The sequence below is a fragment of the Copadichromis virginalis genome, linkage group LG11 (assembly GCF_057382275.1).
Source record: "Copadichromis virginalis isolate Kocher_CV1m ecotype Utaka linkage group LG11, C_Virginalis_male_GT1.1, whole genome shotgun sequence".
Classification (NCBI taxonomy): Eukaryota; Metazoa; Chordata; class Actinopteri; order Cichliformes; family Cichlidae; genus Copadichromis; species Copadichromis virginalis.
The window spans coordinates 20,812,942-20,823,911 of NC_140628.1; the positions used below are offsets into that span (position 1 = coordinate 20,812,942).

The window sequence follows — 10,970 nt, forward strand, 5'->3', positions numbered from 1 at the left end:
TTGGCGCCTGGTCTATGGGAAGCGGCTCCCTCCTCATGCATAAAGCCTGAGAAGGGACACTGCAAGCCAGGTCCCAGTCAGCCCGGCCAAACTCGGATTACACGCGCTATAGCGGCCTCCAGTGGGAAAAAAGCAAAACGGATGCTGACAGTCCTTCAACTCGGTGTTGACAAACACACACTAGAGCTATAGTGGACACCAGAGTTATAACATATTTGTGTTTTCTTATTAGTTTTTATTTTTGTTTCGCTTTGACCTTTTAATTCAGTTTAGTTTCAGTGAGTTTCCAGAGTGGATTTTCTTGCTTCAGCTTAAAATATTTAGGTTCAGTGTTTTAATGTTGTTCACTTTTAATGTTTATTACTTTTTCATTCATGGGAAATGCCAGAGATGAGATTTAGGAAAATAATTAGATATTACAATATAAACAGAGCTTTTTGACAGCAGTTGACTCGCAGCCTTGTAGACACCCAAACTTTAATAAACGGATGCTTTAAACCCTCATCATGCAGTTTGTGATAACAAATGTTAACAAATTAGAAACACCTAAACTAAGGATTTATTCTGTAATGTTATTTTATTTTAATTGCTGTTTTAAAAGTTCACAAAAGGTCTAGGTTTTTTTCCTTTTAGATAACAATTTCTTTTCCCATTTAGTTTTAGTTAACTATGATAACCTTGTTTTTTTTTACCAGAAAAAAACACAATGCTGCATATATTTTGAAAAAAAATGCATCTAACAGCAATATGTATGATCTAGAAGTAAATTCATGAGCTGTCTAAAAATACGCCTTATGGTACATTTCTGTATTACTTAGTTTTATGCTTATACCCTGGTTAGTGATGCTTCATGGGAGTGGTTAGAGCAATTGAAAAATATGAAACAAATCTCCAAACATCTCTAGAGTCAGCTGTCTAACATTGCGTAGGTCCACCCTGAGCCTCGAACAGTTCTGACCTGTCAGTGCATAGCCACAGAGCCTCTGGGGCTGTCTCTACACACTGGCATGTTGGCAGCACAACCTTGGCTGGTATGGGTTGTTGGGTGGGGCCTTCAGGGATACACGAAACAAGCCTTCAAGGCTTTCTACAAGAAACACAAGAAGGCAAAGTTCTGCTATAGCTCTGTGGTTTGGGCTTGTTCCGGGCACTCCCATGACGCCTGTTTAGACAGGGATCTGGGAAGCTTCGAGGCCAGGTCAAAGCACTGGGTTTTTAACGTTCCTCGAGTTGTTCCTAAGTAGCATTTGTGGTGGATTTGTGGTGGAGGAGGCTGCTGCCACTGAGGAGTGCTTTCGTTCAAGTAGGTGCCATCCACATAAATGCCAGGACTCCAAGGCTTTCCAGACAAACATTAAATTGTTGTCTGTTTGATGTTAATATGGTCATTTAAAAACCATGCAGCATCACCCAGCTGCTCATAAATCATCTGTTTTCGAGTGGCAGCCAATCAGAAATTGCCTTAAATTCAATTCAATTCAATTTTATTTATACAGCACCAAATCACAACAATAGTCACCTCGAGGCACTTTATATTGTAATGTAGACCCTACAATAATACATACAGAGAAATGGAGGGTGGTCTTTAAGAGGGGAGGATTAAAACAGATTGTCTCATACAGTAGATGAACTGAGGGGCTGCACCAAGGTCCAGTAAACAATAGGCAAAATAAAAAGAAAGCTGAAAGAACTCTTTAAACTAAAACAAGCTTTAGTCTGTTTTTTAAACATTTTTTTCACCTGTCCATTAGCTCTTCGGTGTCTTAACGGTGCTTTTCTCTCTCCTCCAGTTCTCTTTAACCTCTATTCACTCAAGCTCATAAATACAATCCAGCCAACAAAGTCTTCAATCTGGAAAAAGAACTTTAAAGATTAGCTTACATTTAGTTTAATTTAAAAAAGCAATTCTTTGAATACAAACCGACATACCTTGAATTTATCATCTGAAGCTACAGCTATGTAAATCTGTGCCCTAGAAATATTTGTTTCCACAGATGATGCCTTGTAACAAAAAACCTTTGAGAACCACTGAGCTAGACTAGGTTGCCAGCTAAAGAGTGCTCTAATTCACCAACCTGATCTTGCAGATGAGAAAATGGGGCTCTCATTGCCTACAGCAACAGAAGTCAACTTAATATAGACTCTATGGAGCCCATACCTTACCTTCTTATTTTGGATCAAAAGTTATATGTAGCACAATTCAGTTCAATTCAAGGCACTTTAAATGTTAAGATAAAGACCCTACCTACAATAATAGAGACAAAACCACAACAATCAAACCACCTTTGAACAAGCACTTGGTGACAGTGTGAAGGAAAAACTCCCTTTTAACAGGAAGGAACCTCCTGCAGAACCAGGCTCATGGAGGGGCGGGGCCATCTGCCCTGACCGGTTGGGGTGAGGAGAAGAATACAGGACAAAGACACGCTGTGGAAGAGAGAGAGAGAGAGAGAGAGAGAGAGAGAGTTTAATAATAACTAATAACTATTGTCTGCAGTTATAAGTGTTGTATGTGTCTGCGTAATGAACTTACACAGTAAATGCTAAATAGATTAAACCCAGCACTCTCGTCCAGCTGTGATCACTCATCTCAGTACACGTCTGTGTAAATATCTTTTTGGTCTTGGTCCCATTCACAGACTACATATATAAACACAGATGTAGCCACTCTGACTCTTGTCTGTTGGTTAGTAAAGTCCTGTTGCGAAGCCTCAAAATGATTGTTTTCATCGTTGGGTTCTTGGTGTTCTGAAACTGGATGTGACATGCAAGGCGTAAATTTGCCTAAGAAACCGAGGGCGAGTGTGCGCTCATGCACAGGATCAGTGTTGTCTTAATTAAAATCAGTCAGGCATACGATAACTGTACTTTGAGTCAAACATTGAACGACCTGGAGTACTGCCACTCAACGCTAAATTCCCTGTTTTATTCACTGTCACTAATGCAGGGATGTCAAACATAAGCCCGAGGGCAGAATCGGCCCGGCAAAGACTCTAATCTGGCCTGCTGGACGGCTTTGGAAAATATGAAGGTGGGCATACATGCTTGGACTTTTAACTGCATTTTCACAAGTTTTACAGCTTTTCCTGCTAATAAAGACCTCCCTCACAGCCATCTACACTACACTAAGTATTTAAGTTGTTAAGTAATAGATTAACAATTAAATGATAGAAAAATGTCTGTTAAGTGAGCATTGGTTTTATGTTTTTTATATTTTATATTTTACACATTGTCTAGTTAAAAAAATGTTATTTTTGTGTAGACAGATTAAACTTTGCTTAAACTTTTTTGTGTATATGTTCTCAGAGTTTCAACAATTTTTTGATCTATGTCAGAAAAACTGTTTTCTTCAGTTGGACGAATCAACGCTTTAAGGGAGGCCCACACAACCAATGTTATAAAAGAGTGAGCCTCACACGAGCAGTGGCTTCTGTGGATTTACCTCTCTCCATCATAGAACACCGCAGTTAACTCTCACGTTATATCCTACGTTATATTCATTCTGAGCTTGAGCTTCAAAGGCAGCACACCTCCAGTTGATGCTCTATGACACCACGGACTAGTCAATCCATCACAAACATCTAGTTCATATTATCTCACAGTGTGCGCCACAATTTACATTCCAGCACTGAACAGTGAACTACTGTATCACCACAATACTACAGTGTTTCACTGATAAAGAAGCAAAAACTAACCGACACAGGCCTGAAGGACAGGATATTGCCCCATCGGCAGCTGGGTGAGCTGGAGGTGGAAGAGGCTGGAGACCGGCAACAATTCTGGTACACGCTGACCTGTGTGGGGTTTTGTGTGGGTCTCAGAAATATCTGGCGCTTCCAATATCTAACTCAGAGTCAAGGGCACGGGTAATACTTTCATGGTTTAACTATTCACAATCATGCTGCTTGAAAATAAAATATTGGAACAGGAATACTCATGTATGGCTGTGAACACATAATATTTACAGGTTATAATGTAATTTCGCATAATTTCTCATGATTATAATGTAAAATAAATATATATTAGAATGCTTTATAATAGTGGAGATGTTTCTCCAAGTTTAGTTCAACATCACTGATGTAATGTTAACATGCTGTAAAAACTGTAGTACTGTATAATAGTCCTGTTTAGATCAAATATAAGACACTACAGAGTGTCCTTTAAAACATTCACTGGCTGTACTACATCCACATAAGTGTTTTTGGTGGCTGATTTCTTTTACACCACCATAATTGCCTGCAAGATGAGCCTTAGCGACATACTGTGAAAATGTGTGAGAGAAGCTTCCCCTGTGGATTACCTCTGGTACTGGGAAACCCTGAACGCAACTCGACAAGAGGAAGGTGGGCAGCAGTGCCGCATACTGTTGTATCATGTTTGTACATGTTCTGTATCTGTGAAGTTTGTGGTATTGATACTGCTGTGAAGGTGCAGCTTATTGCTTTCCACAGAGTAAATATTTTAATTTCCCAAGGTTGCATATGTGACTTCATGCCTTCCCTGCAGTGTTGACCTTATTTCTGATAAGAGGTTTGAGTTCTTTCAATGCAGTAAAGTTTCACCAAATCTAAGCTGCATATTTAAAATTATTTTAACAATGAAACTGGATTTTGTCATCATGAATTGAATTTAATTTCCTCCCTCTCTTCACTCTCTGAGTGTGCCGATCTTCCAGCTAAAGAGCCTTCACACTGGAGACATGCCTGCTGATTTATCAAAAACAGGTACGAGTCTCTTGAAGATTGTTTGTTTGGGGGTAAAGCAGATTATAGATTTGTAATGTAAAATAGCCTCATAAGAGTTCACCACACACTCCACTTGGGAAATCATTAAAATCATCACGCTTAAATTCTTTGTTTCCTCTTTTGTAACTTTCAACTTCATAAAATAATTAAGGACAGCTAACACGCTCAAATCAGTCGAAAACTCAAGGCAAAATACTCTGTCACAAAATGTCTGTGAAGGTTCTCAGTCATCCAGGTCATCAAATAATGTTCTGCTCACCAAAATGTTTGAGCATGTTTCAGCTGTATGTAGGTTAAAAACCTGCAGCCAGATGATACTAATTAGCACTAATATAAAGAGTGCATGGCTCTCTCAGAGTCACAAAAAATAGAAAAAATATTTTGTCAATGAGAACTTGTTTAAAAAGAACAAAGAAAGAAAAAAAATCAGTGGATTGCAGTGTGTTGCTGTTTATGCCCTGATACTACTTTGGCATATGTTTGCAGCTCTGCTCCACAGAGAATTTCTCAATCTGATTTCATCAATTTGGTGAACAGCTAGGCCCTAAGATAAGATGCCTCTATTATAATCAACTTTTTCGTAGTCCTTCATTATTCCTTGCAGTTGATGTTTAAGTAGGGTTAGGTATAATCTGACAGATACAATCTAGCATTTGATTAAACAGTAGTTATGTAGTAATTAATGTAGATGCCAAGAATGGGAGGAGATGCTGACTTAGAAACTCTGACATGTTACGGTACATGTGTCTGTCCAACTGGAGTAAGTTTAACAATATACCAATGGTCTGCAAAGCTAAATACAATAAATATGGATTTAGTCTGACACGTACTGTAATCTACAAGTTTTTATTTATTTATTTGCCTCTAATATAAAGTGAACTATATTACATGTGCTTTTTGGCTGCAATAAATGTGTGAGTGATATTATTTTGTGTGAATATAACAAACTATAAGTACAAGACTAAATTTCATGAACTAGTACATTTTTCCAGTGTAATAGTTTGGTCATTATATTCATTCACTGGAATAGCAGAGACTTATAAACTGTATCATGTAACAAACTGAAAACTCACTACCACAGTTTTATTTCATGGGTTCCTTATGGTATCCGTGCTCAGTCAACTGTCATTGCTTCTGTTATCAGCATCTTATCATGTCATTTTATACAAACACTTTTATCAAACAAGCCGCACTGTTCCCATAGCTTTAACAGTCAATAAGAAATTAGAAGAAGCTGATAAAGCAGTCACCACGTTCTCCCCTTCTCTTCATCAGACCTAACGGAGAGATGAGTTACATGTGAGGATTTGTGCTTACCTTAGAAATACACCAAAATAACAAGGAGCAAATGTTCGACATGGAAGCTGAAAGTGATGAGCAGAAAGAGATCACTCAAAGGCCAAAATGGGACAATAAAATTCAATATTTGCTAACCTGCATAGGATTTGCTGTTGGGCTTGGTAATGTATGGAGAGTCCCATATCTGTGTCAGAGCTATGGTGGAGGTAAGCAGAACTCTGTTACACAGTGTCGTTTAATGTTGACATTAAACAAAAAAATAGATAATAGATGCTCTTAAATGTTACTACTTTTACACTTTTAAATAATATTTTTAATAAAGTAACAATGCATGTATTAAAAATAATTAATACTGACAGGTTTCTGGTTTCAGCTTCCACGTGGGTCTTATTTCATATGCTCTCACTGCAAAGACTTGGTTGCAGTGATGATATATTAAAATAATTTTCAAGATCTAAATTTCCAGAAGAGAATGATTAAAGTTTCTGAAGACATTTTGTTTCAACATGACCGTAAATTTTAATGTTACCTAAATCTCACTATAATGTAAACTCTAAAAAAATTGTATCTGGTGTTAAGATCTGTTAGTTGGTGCAGATGAGCATGATAAAGGTCTGCCTGCTGATAACAAAATGTCAAAAACTAAATGTCCTTCAACCATCAAACCAACCTTAATTTTTATTTTCTTTTTACTTCTTACTGAAAAAAATGCAAGATTGTAGTTTCTGATTCCTTATGTCATTGCCTTGGTGTTTGAGGGACTTCCCCTGCTGCACATGGAACTGGCCATTGGACAGTGGCTACGCATGGGAAGCGTTGGAGTGTGGAGTGTTCAATCTCCCCATATCCGGGAGGTGTAGGTGAGAACGTCTGGTTTGCGAAAAGGTCGTATACCAGATGTTCGAAAAATGCGAAAAATTAGCAAACTTGTGTCATACTTAACACCGCTCTATAATTTATGTTAATTAGGTTGAATTTTTAAAAACAGGCGTGGCTTCGATGCTGGTGTCCTTCCTGGTTGGACTGTTCTACAACATGATCTTGGCCTGGATCCTGTGATACTTCTTCCATTCCTTTCAGAGTCCACTTCCCTGGAGGGACTGCCCAGTAAACCTGAATCATACTGGTAATATTGACATCACGATATTATAGATTAATATGTGCCAAAATTAACTAAAGGCCCACAGATTACTTATGATATCTCTAATTTCTAAACCCTGAACATAACACCAAACATTGAGACCAGTGGGTCCTTACAGTAGTAGCTGGTATTGTGTCTTGCATCTGCTTGGTGCATCGTGTACATCTGCTTCATAAGAGGAATTGAGACCATTGGGTCTCCAATGTTGATATATTAAGCTTTTTGCTCCATTTATTGCACCCGCATGGTAGATAAATAAGGTTTGATAAAGGTTTTTCCACCTTGAAAAGATAGTTGCATGAGGGAATAGCATACTTTTGCCCTGCATATGTTGGCCATTTGTCGAAACATATATCAACACAAATTGTTAACCAAATGGAATGTGACTGTTTGGTGATTTGGCAGACAGTCTAGAGGCTCACGTTTATAGATTTCTTGATTAACATTAGTGATTGCCTTCAATAGCCACTACATTGTTTTTCTTGGTCGTCATGCATATTCACTGTACTGCAGTTTGTGGCATCCATTCAGTTGGTTGAATAAGTTAGTTGTGTTGCACATGTGCAGCATGTTACTTTCACTTCATCATGCATTCGAAATATTTTTCGATCAAACTTCCGTAAATTGGAATAAAGGTCAAAATTCAACTTCTACTGGCTGCATTAAAGGCAGTAACTGTGATGGATAAGCAGAAGACTAAACATTTATTTTTCTTTATTACCTATAAAAGTAACAATACCTAAAAGTGTTGCAAGCTGTAAAAATCTATTTTGACGATACACTGATGAAAAGAGTTCATCCAAACTTTTCCCCAACAGGCTATTTATGCCACAGCCACTTTTCCATATCTTGTTTTGACCATCTTCTTGATCAGAGCCTTGACTCTCCCTGGAACAAGTGATGACTTGATATATCTTTTCACTCCAAATGTAAGTCTATTACTTTTTTTCCCCTTACCAACATAATTTCATGTGATAAATCTGATATCTAACTAATGTTTATCACAGTGGGAACCCTTGAAAAATCCTAAGGTTTGGCTGGATGCTGCCACCCAGATCTTCTTCTCCTTGTCTTTGGCTTTTGGGGGACTTATTGCTTTTTCCAGTTATAATCCTCAGAAGTAAGAAAAGCCAAAAGAAAATGTTTTTTTAAAAGCCATACATTATGCTGATCAATACATTGTTTTGTTTTATTTTTGCAGGAATAACTGTGAGAGAGATGCCTTTATTGTTGGATGTGTGAACAGTTTTACATCAATATATGCGTCAGTTCCTATCTTTGCCATTCTTGGCTTTAAGGCAAATTGAAACAACAACAACTACCAAAACTGGTAAGTTAAATAAAAAAAATGATGTGAAACTTAAGCTTTAACATTACATAGATACAATATTAAAGCAAACATTTCTCATTTAATATTAATGCTTTTAATACTAATAGTGTTTTTGTTTGTTTGTTTGTTTTTTGCTGATATCAGGAACATATTAACCCTGACAAATGCATTTAACATCGGGGTTGGCAACATAACTCTTGAAAACTATGGCGAGTGGTTAAACTATCTCAATAAGACGATCCCTTGGAAGTTAAAAGTCTCAATCTCAAAGCTTGCAATCTACAGACCTTCCTCGAAGAGGTGTAGTACATCTACTCATATTAAAAATAATTAGCATTTATGTATTTGTGATCATATATCATTTCCCACTCTTAGAGCACTTCAGGAACTGGACTGGCATTTATTTTGTTTACTGAGGCAGTGATTGAAATGTCAGCCTCGCAGGTGTGGGTCCTCTTTTTTGTTATGCTCTTCTGTCTCGGCCTGTCCTCCATGTTTGGAAATCTAGAGGGCGTCCTTACTCCTCTGCTGGATTTACACATAGTTCCACCTGGATTCCTAAGGAAGCTTTCACAGGTATACCAAAAAGACTGAACAGCTTAATGTTGCATTTTCACTGACGGCACTAAGAAAACTGGTTTGTATTGTGTTATATTATTAAAACAAAAATAAAGATGATAAAGTTAGGTGCAAGATATCTATTACTCTCTACATAGAATTGTGACTATGACTAAATCCCACCTGGTATTTCAAAACACATGCATTACTTTTGCAAGAAACCTTTATGTTCTCTCTGAAGGTGTTTATATTAGTGATTTTAGTTTATAGTCACATGTCTTATGATGTCTGATATTTTGCTTACAGGGTTAATCTGTCTCATCTCCTTTGCTGTGGCCCTAATCTTCACTTTGGGCTCTGGAAACTACTGGCTGGAAATTTTTAACAGTTATGTAGGATCCGTGCCACTACTCAACATAGCTTTCTTTGAGATCATCGCTGTGGCTTTCATCTTTGGAATAAACAGGTGATATTATCATTGTCAATGTATGTCATGATTATGCTTATGTTAAACAGTATTTTTAAAAGGACAAATGTTACAAATGTTTCCATTTGCCCACAGGTTTAATGACGACATTGAATGGATGACAGGGCGGAGACCTAACATTTACTGGCAGGCAATGTGGCGCTTTATCAGCCCGTTCATGCTTCTGGTGGTTTTTGTGGCTTATGTTGTGATCGAGGCTGAGAAACAACCAACATACAATGCATGGAACCCAGATTAATGTACCATTATGACACTTCATTAAATTTGGAACAAAGACTGACTTTGCACTGCATCAACCCCGCAGGTTCACTTCCCCCTTGCTGATGTCCTGCACTATCCTGAATGGGTTTTTGTTATCTGTGTGCTCTTATCGATCCTTCCTGTAGTCTCCATTCCCCTTGTGGCTTTCTATAAATTCATGTGCTTCCTGAAGAATTACACCATGAACAGACAATCAAAATCCATATGCAAATGAGTATTATCATGGGGAATTGTAAATAGATATCTTGACCTATGTTATTTGATTGGTGGTCAGGATTACAAGTAACCCCTGCCACTCATTATTAACTTTGTTCTCTGTATGTTCATTTGAAAAACAAAAAGGCAAGCAAAATGATTCCACTTCTTATTTTTACATTTTCCCATCTTTTTTAAGGTATGGTTTTGCATGCTTATTACACCTAATAATATCCTTAACATATTGAAAATCTTTTTTTTTTTTTACCTAAATGCATCATTTGTATCAGAGACAGAGATGCAGCCTGATCAATTCAATGCATGACAATATCTCTGTGAATACAGATCACCAAGGGCTGGAACTGACTCTCATGTTTGTGTTATTATTCAATTAAAGGAAGATGACAGTTAATTTCCTGTGCTGATGTTTGGATAGGAACGAATGGAGCATGATGGATACTGTAACATGTGTAGTTTGTGATCAGCACATATATTAATAAAATAAACAATTTTCAGTTAAAATGTACATAAGCACATGAGCTGATTTTGTGATTTCATTCACATTTGCCCAACCCAACTTTTGCTACATGATAATCTTCTTTCTACTCTTGGTTACATGCACAAGAGTGATGTAGTGTTGCATGATGTGTCCTTTAGGTATGCTGCATGTCAACAGTGCATGTGACTGTATGAGAGTAGCGTTACATGCATGTGCTCACTAGTCATGTTCATGTGTGCGTGTGTGTGTGTGTTTTGAGTTACACGCAGTTACCTTTTTGTGGTGTGGGTGGACGGTGATATTGTCCCTCCAGCGTCATGTGCTTTGGAATATGCTGGCTGCCTTTGTTGCCTCCCTGCCTGTTCTGCTTTTCTGGCACTTTCATACAATGGTGCACTTGAACACCCTGATGTTATTAAGCCTTTCAAACTACTACAGTTTGAATTCCAGCTCTC

General features: G+C 37.7%; 1 pseudogene across 1 annotated transcript; it reads left to right on the top strand.

Moving 5' to 3' along the window:
- Nucleotides 1–6,033: 6,033 nt before the first annotated feature.
- Nucleotides 6,034–10,232, top strand: LOC146698467 (sodium-dependent neutral amino acid transporter B(0)AT1-like; annotated as a pseudogene). Its single transcript, XR_014923029.1, has 11 exons — nt 6,034–6,264; nt 6,767–6,904; nt 7,033–7,380; nt 8,000–8,114; nt 8,193–8,305; nt 8,387–8,515; nt 8,660–8,815; nt 8,891–9,091; nt 9,380–9,539; nt 9,636–9,797; nt 9,858–10,232. The product of XR_014923029.1 is annotated as a sodium-dependent neutral amino acid transporter B(0)AT1-like (transcript).
- The last annotated feature ends 738 nt before the right edge of the window (nt 10,233–10,970 follow it).